Below are 15,548 nucleotides of genomic sequence, written 5' to 3'. Positions count from 1 at the left end.
CGAGATGTAAAAGATAACACGACTATAGCATGACTAAGAACTATATGATTTGAACACATTTGTAAATACCAAAATTGTCAGATTTTAAATGATTTACACGATTTAACGGTGCCATTTTATTTTATACTTAAACAAATAATTAAATTGTGTATTTTTTATTTTATACTTAAAAGTAAAATATATATGATGTATGTGATTATTATAGCGTATTTGTAGAATAATAAAGTGCAATTTGTGAATTAATAAATAAACACATAAAAATAATTATATGTAATAATTTGTTTCCAAGTTAAATATTATATAAATAAATCATTTTACATATATACCTACTTCTATTCCCGATAATTTAATGATTAATATGAAACTTTATTACACAGAGGGAATATAAATATTATTTCATTTATTGTTATTTCTGGACCACGTGATTTTCTTGCAATAAATCTAATACAGCTTGCTTTTTTATGATCGCTGCAATTATGGTTATCAATAATAGCAAGGCCAAAGATATTTCACGTCACAAAAAAACTGAATTATATTAAACGCGTAAAACTTAGCGATTATTTTCAAACTTATCGATAGTTTAAGAATAATTTTCTACATATACAGATACCCAGTTGATATTATCGTATAAAAGTACCGACTATCAAGACTGTTTATCGGATCAGTCAAGACAGTCTGGTCGAAGTATTTAGTGTAGGTTTTATGGATGGCATTTTGCACACATGTGATTTAAATATATAACGATTAGATATAACCGCGCGAAATGAAAAAGAAATAAAAAACGTTAGTTCGTAAAAAATTATATCCTATTATCATCAGACAAAAAATATTATAAGTCAGGAATTTTCCTTAATTAGACATATAATATGGCAGGAAAGAAGCAAAATTTCTCAGACAGATAAAATCAACAAGAAATAACGAATCAGTGAGCGTCTCATCAGACATTGGAATTATAAATTATCTTTAAAAATAATGCGCGATAAATGTGTAAAACGTTTTTATGTATGTGCATATTTCGCGATTTTACTGTGCGATACCATTAGATATTACTAAAAATAAATAATACGGCGAAAAAGAAAATAGGTATGCAAATCAATAGATAGATAAACGAGTGACTATTGATGACGATCGCGAATAACCGGACTATAAACATACGTAGCAGTTATAAAGGTGAAAAGCAAAACAAAATATACATATAAGTTTCGACAATCATTATAAAATGGTAGCAAGGAAAATAAAATATATTTGTGATAAACACTGAGATCTATGGTATACGAATTGTCACGAATCATTTTTTCGCGACAAAATCTTGTCGCGATAGCTAACAATTCAATTTTTTACGATACGCAGTTTCGTTAATATTCTGTGCGCCCCCGTATGGGATGCTTATTGTCGAATATTATCTATAAATATTCACTGAGAGAGAATAGAAATATCTACGCAACATAGTGCAGATAATTTCTGATGCCATGTGCAACAAAATAGATATGCCGTGTAACGTGCGAACGCGTGAAATAGGATGCGTTATCGAGAACGTTATCGAACTCATTTCCTCGGTAACGCCGAGAAGGTATGAGTCGCAAGCATATATCGCGTCGATATCGAAGGAAATGACTGTAAAATAATTGCTTTACATATTGTAGCGTTGTACCGTGACTCGCCGAGTTTACCATATTCCACGAACGCGGGGCACCGCGATTCCCGCGCGTAACCGATAAAGCGTGTGCGCGATATAGGGCACGCAATGAATTCAAAACGAAGACTACCGAGAATTCGAAATGGCGCGACGCCGCGGTGATTAATTGCGCGCTGGGAACTTTCCTACTTGGGAGGTCAAATAATAGTGCTACTGCGGAAAAAAAACATGTATCGAGGCTTATCGTGATAATAGACGAATGGGAAAATCGTGAAAATGTATGCGCGTTACTTCGAAGAGCACACAAGGTCGATTTATATGCGCGAATTTAGTTCGAATTGTATTTCAATGCTCTCGTTTACACATTTATTTTCTATTTGAACAGCTTATGCGTCTGAGTCTAGTTTCATTTTTCTCGTGCTTATTATACCTGACTTTCTATTACAACACTGCGAGCGTTATGAACGGATAATTGATAAAAATTCCCATATTCTCTCTTTTGCAGGACTTTGATAAAAAAAAAAAGTACGGTACTATTATATATCGTGAATGAGATTCATCGGCTCGTGGCGCCCATCGAGAATCACGCGGGCGATCCGTAATACATAGATAGAAGCGGATACGTTGCGAGAAGAGTAACGATTTAACGAATGGTCCCGGCGTTTATCGATACCCAATAAGAATGAAAGTACGAGTACCTACACGAGTTCCCGCAGGCCCTCCCGCGGTGCTCCCACGCAGGGATCACGGCTTCATCGGTCGATCTTTTTCTCGTATGTGCGCGCGAGGAATACGCGTGTAACTCTACGGTCCATAAAATAAATTCATAAGCGCCCGATGATAAACAGCTCGGAAACGGAGCCGTTTTGGCAGATCGATCGATTTAGATTGAGAGATTACCCCCGGTGTCCACCCGATGCCCGGGTGAACGGAAGAGAGCTGATTTATCGGCTCCTCCAGGACTCTTGTCAGGTATATAAATTCATTGACCATCGGAATCGTCATCGCCGTAATCGCTTTTATTTATCAATAACGCCGAGAAAGCACATCGATCAGAACTGTCTATTTAGGTGAAATGTCCTCTGGAACGTTACGGAGGGAAGCGGTATTAATCGAAAGCACGACAGCTTTACTTTTCCCATGTATTCTCACTCGTGTGACACTGTTATTATTAATTTAAGATCTGAAATAAAATAAAAACGCACTTTATAATTTTCAGCATGCTGATTTGACGCTGTCGATTTGCTCGGTTACGAGCGAAAATATTGGGGAAAAAATGTGGGCTGGCCGTAGATGAGGTGGAGTTTCTTTAATCCCACTTAGAGAGAGGTAAAGGTACCTATAAAGGAGAAGCTTGTTGAATTTAGGACATTTGGTAGACGAGGGTCGGCCAAACCGACGCTTTCTTCTCTTCCATGTGTTTGCCAGATTCGAGATCGTGGACGGAGGAAACTCACGGTAACTTTTACCACACAAGCGCAAATTATTTTTATCGATTCGTTCTTACGCAACGCCTTCGAGACGCCTCGTGGGAGACATGTCCAAAAGAAACGCTAGCTAGATTCGCACGGGTAACATCGGTAATGAAACGTTCTATGTGCTGTTTCTTTAAACGCTTTTTCTCGTGTGATTCTTTGAAATAAAATGAAATAATATCTTTGAAAAAATAATGTCAGAGATCTGCTACGCGCATGAGTGTCGCTTCGAGGGCGGTCCGCGCGATCAAGTTCGAGGAAAAGGGTCTCCAGGGTGAGCACCCATATTTATAACCGTGGCGTATTTCGTGTAAAGTAAATCGGAGACGCGGTGGAAAGACGGACGGACGATGGCTGCTCCGCCAGATTTAATTAATGACCCGCCGAGTTTGATCTGCCGGCTACAAAGACCGTAGGCAAGACTCACGCGCACTCTCTTCTCTCTATCGTTTGCGTTCTTCCTTCTTTCGTCATCATTCCTCCCTCCATGGTCTATCTTCTCCGACGTATGCGGGGTCACGGACGGAAGGGAAAGAAGTGAAAGAAAAAGCGACAGGGGAAGAGGGAAAGAAACGAATGTTTATTTCGGTCTTGGCGCGAAGATCGCACGAGAAAGGCACTTTCTCGATATTTACGGTCTTGAAGCATCATATACGTATTTATTATAATATTTAAGGATTCAATCGAGGAGGTAACCACTAACTGAAATATTGTCCCACAGATTACATGATTTCATATGATTTCATCTGATTATAAATAATTTTTTTCACTACATATGAAGTAATTTGATTAAATATACGATTTTATTTAATATTATATGATGATTTCGTGGTTGCATATGTAATTATTGGATTATACATAGAGATTTCGTATGAATTTTATAATGATTTCGAGGACTTTGTCCCACGATTACATTAAATGATTACCCCCTCGGATTCAATGCATTAAGCTATACCAACAATCTCTGAAAAAAGTTTTGCAATAGATAAGATCAATCGTTTTTCATTATGTGACGGTAAATACAAACATATAATTATAATTCAGTCGTATTGAAAATGCATTATGGTAGATTACATCAGATGCATCTTTCCGCGACAGATCTACCTGAAGCAGGTAGGATGACGAGATGACTACGCCTCTGCTGACAAACCACAGACATACTTCAACGCATAGTTATTTCGAACTTGACCCACATTCCCGACTTCCTACAAACTTTGCTTTTCTCGTTCTTCTCTCGGGCGAAGCCTTTGAAAAAGACAGATTGATCGAACAGGGTCATCTTAGATGAAAGACGTTCGCGGGCAGCATCACCGCGCGATCGCGATGAATTTATTTTTGTGCCGAAGCCGAAATAAAACTATGACAAATTACGTAATCACTTTAGTCTCTCTCTCTTCCTCTCCCCTGAAGGGGGTGTAACGTTTCTGATTTCATAAGCTGATATTCATCGAAACAGTCAAACGAACGTACGACAGTGACGAGTCGTCTAAATTGAAGAACGGAATTCGGCCATCCGCAATGGCAAGAAGCGGAGCGGAGTGAAAAGGCGGGGTGGGATGCGAGTGGGCCATGAAGGGAGGTATAGAGCAATATTAATAGCGTGGGTGGTGGTAAAGCGTCGTGGAAGATATTGTTAGAACTCGGAGGCTGACTCGCGCGCTTCGGAGGGGAGAGCTCCTTGCTAATGGGGTTTTAATGACGGCCAGCTGTCCGTCCGTCACACACTTTTAGACAACTATTCGGTATTTCTGTATCGCCATCTCTCGATCCTGATTTCCCGACGAGCGTCGCAAGATCGACTTATGTCTCTCTCTCTCTCTCTCTCTCTCCCCTCTTCTCTGTCTCCTGTGTCGGTACGGTGTCCGATGTTCAAGACAACAACCTTCGAAGGCTCAAGCTGAGAAAATAATTTAAAGGAATCCAAAGAGGAGAGAGAAACGACTTGCACATTGACGAAGCGTGTGGAGAGTTAGATTGTGACTTCTTTGCAATATAAGATGTTTCAAATTATTTGCTTTTATTTTCACCGAATTCTTTGATTATTTCATAGTCGATTTTCTATATTTTAATATCTTTCCTTTCTAAACTTTTTTTATTTTAATAAAATATAAGAATTCCTACATTCTCTCTCTCTCTCTCTCTCTCGCTCTCTCTCATACATGTAAGAATTATTAATAATTGAAATTATCTAAATTGTGTGTATGTATATTGTAACTAAATAATGTAATCTAAAGCTCAAGGTGTCAATACTGTGTAATTAAACTTTTAAATCATTCGTGAGATAAATACGTAATGTATATATTGAAAAGTTTTCAGACAAAAAAATCTACGAATTTAGATATGAGAATTTAGATATTTTTATTCATATAAAGTTTCTACAGACCCCTTAGCCAATTCTTGTCACTCCTTTTCCCGGCTTAGTTGGAGTGTACGCGAAAGCGTACTCGAGGAACAGCGAATCAAAGGAGGGAACGGAGGGAAGGTGGAAGCCCTCGCACGGAGAAATATGCCTCACGCGGTCGAGCGGGAGTCGCGAATCGCGACAAGATTGCCAATCTTTTTGGCGCTTGCGCATTGAAGGAGGTTTCAGTAACGTATTAAAATCGTAAGAAAATAGGTATTATTAGAGCCTTTGTTTCAACATTAAAAATGACAAAAAATTTTTAAAAGTACAAAAAATAGCCAGATATATATGTTTGTAATTGTGCATGCATGCGAAAGTACGTATATGCAATTATACAAAGTTAAATAATTAACAATGTTTATGTAAGGAACGAGTTAAAAGAGGAAAGGAAAAGAAATATTGATATAGTAAAACATATTTCTTAATTTAAAATTAAATACTAACTGGGAAAGAAAAACTGTCATATGAGTCAAAAGTGGTAGAGCCGCAGTTTTAGTGTTAATAAAAATTTGCTTAATCTAACCCATAACCATTTACCTTATCTCAACATTGCCCTGAGAAAAATGGTTTGATTATATCAACAAGATGTATATGGTTAAATGCATTTTGGTTAAATCTAGCAGAATTTCTGGTTATTATAATAGGACTCGAAATTTTATGACTAGACCGTTTGGTAGATTATACTATAAGGATCTGTTTAATATTTTTCAATTGGATCTACAAAACTTCTAGTTATATTCACTAGACGTGCGCAACGTTACCAGAATTCTTGTTAACGCTAGCGCATCTTGGTAGTTGCATCATTGTGCAAGTTCGCGCAAGTCGCGCGAATCGAGCGGATACGTAAACAAGTAAAAAAAGTGTAAGTTGGATGAACAATTTTAACATTTATACGAACGTTATTGAAGTAGCATGGCTAACGAAAAAACGTCTTCTCTTCTTCGCCAATGGAATTTTGAAAAATATATAGAAGTTTTTAAAGGTTAGTAATACATTAATTTATATTTCTGTAACGATATTGCTTTGTACATAGATAATGGACGCATTTCGTTTTACGCATAATACTCATGTTGCATTTAGGCCGCCATTTCATTTGTGCGTTTTTGTCGTACGACAAATAGGTCTGTTCGCGTTGCATGAAATTCCCAAATATTTTTGCACCTGAAAAATGAGATAAGTTATATATTTGGCCTTGAAAAGAGAGAAAACAAAGGTGCCGAGTACCAAAAGTGCAAGCAACGCCAACAGACCTAGGCTACGTCCGTTTCACGCATGTTGTTTATCTTTGTTAACATTCGGTAAATAACAAGAATAAAAGATGCATCATGCGTATCATATGTGAAACGGAATGCAGCCCTAATGTGTGCAGAATAGAGAATATAACTTGGAAAAATTAATTCGCTTAATAAGACATTCTGGTAGAATTTACGAAACTAATTGTTCGCTCAACAAGAAAATCTGATAGATTCAACGAGAAGGCATTATTAGACCAATAAGAAAATCTGGTACAGTTAACGGGAAAAATTTATTCGATCAACAAGAAGTTCTGGTAGAGTTTACGAAAATAATTGTTCACTCAACAAGAAAATCTGGTAGATTCAACGGGAAGGCATTATTAGACCAACAAGAAATTCTGGTAGATTTAATTAGAAGGAATTAATCAAATTCATTCAGTAAATCTTACAAGAATTCTGATTCGTCCGTTTTTGAACAGACATACTGGTTGAATCTACCAGATTTCCAAATAATCCAACCAAACTCTTTTTTCAGTATGCCAATTAACTTTTTCTTAGCTCACCAAACCTAGAATTTTGCACCCACTGTTATAGCTGGTATACACCACTGCATCAACTACTATTACCATTGCATATGCGTCAAAAAAGCGACACATCTAGGAACACTTTGGGCGTCAATTTCACAAACGCGAACCACACTAGAGCAATGAATCCCAACTGTTCCTAGGATTCTACGGATCCAAGGCTCCGAGAGCTGGCTAGCTCTTTTACCTAACGGTACAGGGACGGCGGTAAAGGATGATCGGATAAAGACTTGGTGCCGAAGGACCGAGAGGATGTTTAAGGGTTTCTATAGCCCCCTTTCCTCTCAAACACATAATAGACTAGTACAATGAAATGGAAACTGTTATCGATATTCTTTTTCCGGAATCACGTTTAGCTGATGCGTTCCGTTACATATCTTGGATCGTCAATACATTATTAAAACATTCTTCTTATAATCGCCATTTTATCTTAAAAAAAGAATTCTGCCGGAGTTAGGTGAGGTAAATTTGCCAGAGTTATGTCAGGTAAATATGGGGAAGAGAGGGTGATGAATCACTGTGACTTGCCGTGAATGAAACGGCAATCGGCTAGTTTCAGGTGCATTTTTATCGTTTTTGCGCAATTGTTCCGAGCGGGTTTTAGTCTCGATATTATAATATAATTCTAAGTTTTCTTAAAATTTTGATTGCCAAGAATCTCGAGGCATCCGAGCACCGATGTGAATCTGGCGCCCAACTTTATCAAAAATAAAAATTAATACCGTAGCGCGTTTGTACTTCGTTTGCACCTGTTTGTACCGATCATTATTTCGTTTGTACCTCGAAGCGTTCGGAGATACCACGCTTTTCAATTTTTGCACAAGCCCTATATAGCTAACTTTGCCAATTTTCAAGATATTGAGATGGGACCAACGGCATTCGAAAGAGAATCGTTTGTACCCGTTTGTCCCTCCCTTACTTTCGTTTGTACCTCGAAGCGTTCGGAGATACCACGCTTTTCAATTTTTGCACAAGCCCTATATAGCTAACTTTGCCAATTTTCAAGATATTGAGATGGGACCAACGGCATTCGAAAAAGAATCGTTTGTACCCGTTTGTACCTCCCTTACTTTCGTTTGTACCTCGAAGGGTTCGGAGATACCGCGCTTTTCAATTAAATTGTAGGTCTCATATATCAGAAGATATATGTATAATGTATCTATTATAGATAGGTGTTGAGAAAAAACTGAAATGGGTTGTATCTCAGAACCCTTCGAGGTACAAACGAAAGTAAGGGAGGTATAAACGGATACAAACGATTCTTTTTCGAGTGTCGCTGGTCCCGTCTCAATATCTTGAAAATTGGCACAGTTAGCTATATAGGCCTTACGCAAAAATTGAAAAGCGTGGTATCTCCGAACGCTTCGAGGTACAAACGAAAGTGAAGGAGGTACAAACGGGTACAAACGATTCTCTTTCGAATGTCGTTGGTCCCATTTCGATATCTTGAAAATCGGCAAAGTTAGCTATATAGGGCTTGCGCAAAAATTGAAAAGCGCGGTATCTTCGAACCCTTCGAGGTACAAACGAAAGTGAGGGAGGTACAAACGGGTACAAACGATTCTCTTTCGAACGCCGTTGGTCCCATTTCGATATCTTGAAAATTGGCAAAGTTAGCTATATAGGGCTTGCGCAAAAATTGAAAAGCGCTGTATCTCCGAACACTTTGAGGTACAAACGAAAGTAAGGGAGGTACAAACGGGTGCAAACGATTCTCTTTCGAATGGAATAAATGAAATTAAAAAATCTTAAAGTTGCGCGCTGGCCATTTTTTATTTTTCATTTTTTGTTTAACTGTTTGAGGTACAAACGAAATAATGATCGGTACAAACAGGTGCAAACGAAGTACAAACGCGCTACGGTATTAATTTTTATTTTTGATAAAGTTGGGCGCCAGGTTCACATCGGTCATCCGAGCGTCAGTTCGCCATGAGAGAGATCTTTAGAAAAGTAGTCGGTGCATCGAAACGTTTGTTCTTACCGGCAGACAACAATTAAGCCGCGTGCCGACAATTCAGGGGGAAGAAATGAGAGGCTTCGGATTGGAGCGTGTAACCACCACGTGCACGAAGGGTTACACGCGCTTACTGGTGTAGGATGCAGACAAGCGAAGAAAAGCGGGAGGCTATAGCGCGATTTTATGACCCATTAACTCATCCAGCCGAATTGCTCGCGATATAGAAAATCTTCTGCTTAAATTTAACGCAAAGCTTTTATAAACTCATACAAAGTTCATAAACAGAAATATTTCGCGCAACAAAAATTTATTATACTCTACACAGCGTACTTTAACTTTTCATAGTCAAACATATGTTTATTGATATTTGTTTGATATTTTATATTCTAATAATTTCGAACTGAAATCAAGAAATTCATTCACAAAGTCGATCGATCAACCAACCCCGAGCCTTTTTTCAAACAACTCCTTCTAAGAACCATTTGAATTTAACATTTTCCACAAAAACCTTCGCAGAATGCTATTTTACTACCTGAACAGCTAATTGTCTCTCATTCTTTCTGAAAATGTAAAGGACGTGACACGTTGATCCTTGATATTATACGTTTAATAGCAACTATAGATAATAAGTATTCAAAAGTTCTGTAACATGGATATTTATCATTTATTTTAATTGCCTAGACCTGAATGGATAGAATAATCCTGACAGTATTTGAGTATTCGATAACGTTGTACCATGGAATGCCATCAAAGAACTTAGAGATAGGATACGTAATGCTATACAAATGTTCTGAAGCATTCATTGATTGATCAATTCGTAAAATTCTTTCTTCTAATTGACCAATCAAATATTTCGAAGCATTTGCAATGATACTTTGACCACATCCATTTTTATGCTTTTTTCTCTTTTGCGTATCACGAATTGCACATAAATAACCATTAAAATATAAAGAAAAATGTATAAAATTCTCTACAAAATTTGTTACTTTGGCTCATAGCCCTTCTTAACATACTCTCATTTAATTTCATTACGTGAATCATATTATATTATGTATTTTACTACAAAATTCTATTTATAAGATAAACTTAAAAAATAATTTAGTTAAAAAGATAGTTCGTCTTTTCAAAATATTTAAAAAATTTAGAAAAATTTACCTACAAAACACCATTTTCGCTTGATATGTAAAATTCTTTCAGATATGAATATAATTATAAACTAAACATATGATATAATTTTAGGCATTGTTATCTACAGGTGTTTGAATTTTTCCATAATATAATATACCTACTGGTTGAAAAGATAAAATAGGGAGTGACCATACTAAATCTGAAATCCAAGCATTTATCATTGCTACGAAAATAAAATCTCGATCACGTGAAAAATAAGATCGATCGTGTGATTATTGAAGGACAAATGTGATGACAAACATTCTAAAAGAATGCCAAAGAGTATCGGGCTGAGCGTTTGAGAATCTGTATATAATAAAATTTTTACGCTATTTTCAATTAATGTTTCTTATCTAAGACGATACGACAAATACATAAACTGAAAAATGAAAGACTGGATAAAACAAAAAGATGAAAAAAGTTATATAAAATAAAATGACTAAGTATAATCATATGATTGATAACAACTTTGGTCACATCAGAGAAAGTGTTTTCAGCTATTATTCTTAATACTTCGACTTTTAAGGTTTGAACGCATTCCCAAGATATCTTAATGACGAGATTTAGACCCGTTAAAGTGCTTCCAACCTACCAAAAAATCTAGCAAGGAAATTATACATACCTACTTGGAAAATTCGTGATTTACTGTTGCATCATAAAATGGACAGGCAGAAAAATTCCTAGTCTCAATAAAATCTTTTATATAAAGCATTTCAGTGCGTGCATAAAAATAAATTAATATTATTATTAATATTATTATATAAATTAATATTTAAAAATAGAAAATTAAACAATTTTATAATAATACATACATAAATCTGTTCGCAACAGCATCATTTAAAAGATAGTAATCAATTTATATGTAGAGAAAGATTGGAGATAATATTTGGAGATTAGTATGAAATAAAGATTGTTTAAAATATTAGATGTGCGTGGTAGCACTTAAGCTACTCACAAGTCCACCTACGTAAGAGTTGGAATCGTCCTATATTGAGAATAGAGACAGAATTGTTTAGAGACAGAGTTATTGTGCATTTTATTGTGTAGCTGTTATTTACGCGCGGCACAAAGTTAACTTCATCAACTAATCACATCATTAAGTATAAGTCAAACATCGTTTTTAGAGTTTATATAAACAATATCTATTATTCATTAAGTTGTGGAATTAAACATTTTCTTAAAGCTACTTGTTTTATATAGTTTTTTCATTGCGCGTCATTTGGTTGATTAAACAAAGAAGTGACGGACGGTACAATCTATAATAAATAAAAAAAAAATAGTCTGCAAATTTAAAAAAATATGAATGTTTAAGAAAAATAATAAACAAGGTGTAATAAAAAGACTAATTACGTCATTTGCGAAGAAAATTTTATAAAGACTGAATTCAATGCAATGTCTGTGAGGGTTATGATTATGAAAATAGTGCCAACCTTGAAGAGAGTTTGGTCTTTTTTATAAATGTAAAGTTTAGCTGTACAAAATAAAAAATAAAAATTTATAATTCAAAGTTCGTAATAAACATATTTAAAAAAAAATATTTTCAATAATACTACCCTCCAATTCATAAAAACTGTAAAATTTAATAGCATTTAAAAATGTAAAAATCTTGAGCATTTTTATTTTTAGAAAAATACAATTAAAAATTCTGATATAAGAATAATGTTTTATATCATGTACATGTATATTACACTTAATTTTTTCCATTTAACAAAATGAAATCGTGATGGCATATCGTGGAATTTTCGAGGGAAGGGGGGGATTATCAACTTAGGGCAGGGGTTACAAACTCCTATTGTTCTCTGTGTACTACGATTTGCGTCCTCACTAGCTACGTTTACCAGGGTTGGCAAAATTCCACATTTTTTTTATAAAGTCCATTCCAGTGGTAAAAACCGGTATTTTCCGGAAAAAACCGACTCAAAAACTGGACTTTTATATCAAAAACAATAAAATAAATAGAATTATCGATATTTTAATTTACAGGCAGCCTAAAGCGCCTTATAGTCCTAGTTTATGATTCTGCGCGCAAGAATCTACGCGTAAAAGAATAAATAAAAAGCTCAAGTAGTTATTATACGTTTATTATTTTTTTACGAAGTAATCAGTAGGGCGCAGACGTTCGTGTTTGTTTGCGTTCATTTTTGCGTCTGGATCTGATTATATCTATTTGTGGATGTTATGCAATTATTTCTAAAAATCCCCACATACGTAAAACAAAAATAAAATATTATAAGTACAATTATGATATTAAATGTATATAAAGTATCTAAATATGTTATAGTATCATATATCAGTTATACTGTTAAATCTATAGTGTCAAATTTAACTTAATTTAAGTCGCCACTGTTCCTACTCACTACATATACCGTTATTTTAATTAGGTATATCGTTTTATTAATTTGACATTATAGATTTAACAGTATAGTTTTATAGTTTTTGCCACCAGTTTATTCCGATGGATAAATTCCGGACCGGTAAAATCCGGAATTTACCGTGGTTTTTTCCACCTACTGGACTTTTCCTGCCAACCCTGACGTTTACACCGTGCGCTTAGTCCGCGACCTATACGATAGGTGTCTTTGTTTAACCTACAGGATAAACAAGGACGTCTATTGTATAGGCCGCGGCCTAAATGCACGGTGTAAACGTAGCCATAGAGTGACAGTAGGGCATTATAATATAGGTATTCGCATCTACAATTTTTAGCCTTTTCCCAACTCTTTGTTCTCTCTTCAATCTTCTCTCTTCTCTCCTCAATTTTCACAGCTCAGCGGCGGAGTGGAGAAAGAGCAAGGGAATAACGAAAGGAGCAAGGGATTAGCTAAAGGAACAAGGGATTAGCGAAAGGAGCAAGAGAGGAAAGGACTAAAAATGGCGGATGCGAATACTCATATTATATTTAGTTATAGTGCCTAGGGACAGGGCTCATGGACGAGAACTAAATCTTATGTGTGCCCTGTCACTAAGGCACTATAATTTATATTTTCGATTAAACTCCTTATCCTTTTCGATTAAATTTTCGATAGAGTACATCGCTAATTGGCCAATTCAAAATAAAATATTCTCATTAGTAAAGCAGTGAAAAATTATTAGGCACCGACCGATGTGAGTGGATGTGTGCTATCAGGATGTGCGGTAACAAGACCCTCTCAAAATGAAATTTGATAAAATATTTCGGAGGGGGAGTTGAAGCCCCAAATACCCCCCTAGATACGCCCATGTTCCACATCACCTTTCCCTATATTAACTTGTATGTATAAAACTAAAATATGACTCTTTCACATTACATTGAAAGTGAATAACTTAATTGAATATAAGCTGTTGCGTTCAACTGCGATATCGATTCGTTGTAACAATGTATCGTGTCCTAACCGGTGTCCTTGCGGTTACTCTCTCAGCACGTCCGGAAACGTGAGCGGTATCCTTCTATGCAACAACGGTTTGCGATCGATTTCTTCGGCAGATGGCAGTTTTCGATTTTGGCAGCAATAATAAAGTTACAAACAAGAAAAGAAGATGCAATTTTGTGGTAGGATGTGTGCTGGACGGTAACCGCGAGCTTCACATGTGCTATCGCGAATAACCGATGTTGCACGAAGACCATGAAGCCACAAATATAACTAAATATCTCAAAATATACATAGAATATTGCAATATACTATTGAAGTTTACAGTTCATTGCAGTTAAAATATTGTAAAAGATTTTTTTTCGGCAAAAGAGAGAAAAAAGAGACGTATAAAGAAACAACGGAAAAAAACGGCTACGGTTTTTGCCATGACCAAAAGTCGCCCATCAATACATTCTTTAGATATAAGAACGATTATAATAGTACGATTGCAATAACCGTAAGATTGGCATATCTTAACGATTATCGCTGTAAAGATATGTTCATCTTATCAACATATTTGGTTATCGCAACCAAATATGTTGATGGATGAAAATTATTATTATTTCCAATTGTGACAACCATAACATTTTTTTGTGTGTTTATATGCAAAAAAATTAATTTTCTCTATATCTTTAATTGATTTAATTAAACTCCCCCTCCCCCCCCTCTCTCTCTCTCTCTCTCTGAGTATAAAATCATAAGTTTAGTTATAGCAACTTTTATTATAATGATCTAGCATGAAACACATATATGTTAGATATAACTAAATATCTATGATAGATATGATAGCATAAGTTAGAAAAACTTGGCGTGATCCAAGGTCGTCAAAGAGACGAAAGAAAGAGTCAACGACAAAGACGACGAGGGACGATCGCGTGTCTCGGCTAGAAAACGGGAGCCTCACGGTGGCTCTTCTGGCTTCTTGAATGAATAATCGCCTCGAATTTACTGTTGGAATAATACACCGAGGATACGATCTATCCGAAATCACGCCCCCACGTAACCATTCATTTAACATTAATTTAATGATATATAACTGGACAGAGAAATGTTCTCGTGCCGTCAGTCTCTTCGCGGAAGAGAATCCTGGATACGGAAGAATCTTCGATAGAAACACACTTGTAAATGAATCTGTACCCTGACACAGACACTTGATTAATTAAAAGTCTTAAGAAACTCATCAACTAGCTTTTTTACGCCCATTTCTATCAATATAGATCAACTTTAATCTATAACTCCTTATCCTTTTCTAATGCTTAGAATTAGAAAAAGAGATAAAAAAAATAAGTTAAATTAAGATCAAAGTTACTCTGATAAAAACGAGTATTACCGATGATTTATAAATTTAATCTCGATACAGAAAAGATTTGCAAGAGATGTCTATCGTTATCAACTTTGTATGTTTCTTTCGATGCATGTTTTGGCGTTCAATAAATATTCTCTTTAAGATGACTACTGATATAAGGTTCAGAAGAGATCGCATCGAGCGTGACAGCCCGCGAAGGGATCGGACTTGGAGGAAAAGAAACGAGTAGAAAGAAAGAGGTGGAAAGAGACTGGACGGTCAGAGTCTTCGAGGTGAAGGCATTTCGACTAACGCAATAAAGGTGCGCGCGATAATATTGCGAATAATAAATATCGGGATGTAAATCCATTGGCAAAGGTAACGTCGGGCATAAATCAACGTTCCTGGAGGCGAAG

At 35.9% G+C, this 15,548-nt stretch overlaps 1 protein-coding gene across 4 annotated transcripts in view; it reads right to left on the bottom strand.

Annotated features, from left to right (window-relative positions):
• The window catches only part of retn (retained), a 113,434-nt gene that overhangs the window by 71,114 nt on the left and 26,772 nt on the right, over positions 1–15,548 (bottom strand). The window contains exon 2 of one of the 4 annotated variants that reach the window (XM_018448564.1): positions 7,270–7,273. The exons of the other annotated variants lie outside the window; for them this stretch is intronic. The gene's annotated coding sequence lies outside the window, so the exon portion shown is untranslated. The remainder of the gene's footprint in view (positions 1–7,269; positions 7,274–15,548) is intronic. 4 annotated transcript variants of the gene reach the window in all.

This window comes from Mycetomoellerius zeteki, unplaced genomic scaffold, assembly GCF_001594055.1.
Source record: "Mycetomoellerius zeteki isolate Tzet28-1 unplaced genomic scaffold, Tzet1.0 scaffold223, whole genome shotgun sequence".
Lineage (NCBI taxonomy): Eukaryota > Metazoa > Arthropoda > Insecta > Hymenoptera > Formicidae > Mycetomoellerius > Mycetomoellerius zeteki.
The sequence above is the reverse complement of the archived record's forward strand: the minus strand, read 5'-3'. Positions and strand labels throughout refer to the sequence as shown.